Below are 1,246 nucleotides of genomic sequence, written 5' to 3' on the forward strand. Positions count from 1 at the left end.
CTGGCTGGCTGGCTGGCTGACTGGCCAACTGGCTGGCTGGCTGACTGGCTGACTGACTGACTGACTGGCTGACTGACTGAATGGCTGGCTGGCTGACTGGCTGACTGACTGACTGACTGGCTGGCTGACTGAATGACTGGCTGGCTGACTGGCTGGCTGGCTGGCTGACTGAATGACTGGCTGGCTGACTGACTGACTGACTGACTGACTGAATGACTGGCTGGCTGGCTGACTGGTTCAAACAAGCAGAACAGTAGCTGGGAGATTGATTGGTAAAACTTCAGTTCATTCAACAGCAGAGCTACTGTTTAATGTTTTAAATTATTATTAAAGTATTAAATTTAATTTTAGCTTTTAGCTACTAATTTAAGCTCTTAACTTAGTAGCTAAAAGCTAAAATTAGCTCAACTAGCTAAAACCGGAAACGCAAAGCTGTAGCTGAAAGCCAGACATAGAAAAACTGTTACTAAAAGAAAACAGCAGAATCAAAACTAAAAGCTAAAGAGAGCAAAACAGTAGCTAAAAGAGTAAAATAGCAAGTTCAAGGCTGTTGTTGTTGTTTACATCACACGTACATGAGGTGGAACAAAAGTGTGCACTCAGAATCCAGTTACATCCAACATCATCAAAAATATAAAGCCTAAAAAGGAACGGTACATAAGGATCTGTCTGCACGAAACACCAGCAACCAATCTGCTTTAAAACCCGGGGATGATGTTTTCACAAGAGCCGAAAGTTTTGGACCAAAAACCACTGGCGAGTAAAATACTGAGAAATATAATTTCTTAAGCTTTGACATTTAAAATGTTCTTGTTTAAAATGGACTTTTACTGGTCCCAGAGCTGGTGGGCAGAATGATTTTAAAGGTCAGGCGTTGCAGCAAGAGGGGCAGTCGATGTAGACGCAAACTACAAAGCATGGATTGGTCCATGCTCTTCTCCTTTAGAGACCCAGCTGAACCCTGCCTGAAACTGGACCCCTTTTATTTTAGCTGTTCTTACATACAACTCCAAACAAGGACTGGGTTTACAAATCAGCCTGTGGCTAGAAAACCTTTGTTCAAAACATCGGCTACTTGGCTTTTAACACGTAGCCGTTGTTTATTGTGCGTCCTGGTTCAAATAAGCTCGAATGAATGATGTCAAATAACACGTTCTGCTAAACAGCAGCCTGAACAGTAGCTGAAAGATCGAATAAGGCTGTAGCTAAAAGAGGAAGTGAGCTAATCTTAGCTAAAATAACAGAA

Source organism: Nematolebias whitei, chromosome 24 (genome assembly GCF_014905685.2).
Source record: "Nematolebias whitei isolate Nwh7 chromosome 24, NemWhi1, whole genome shotgun sequence".
In the NCBI taxonomy this organism is placed as follows: domain Eukaryota; kingdom Metazoa; phylum Chordata; class Actinopteri; order Cyprinodontiformes; family Rivulidae; genus Nematolebias; species Nematolebias whitei.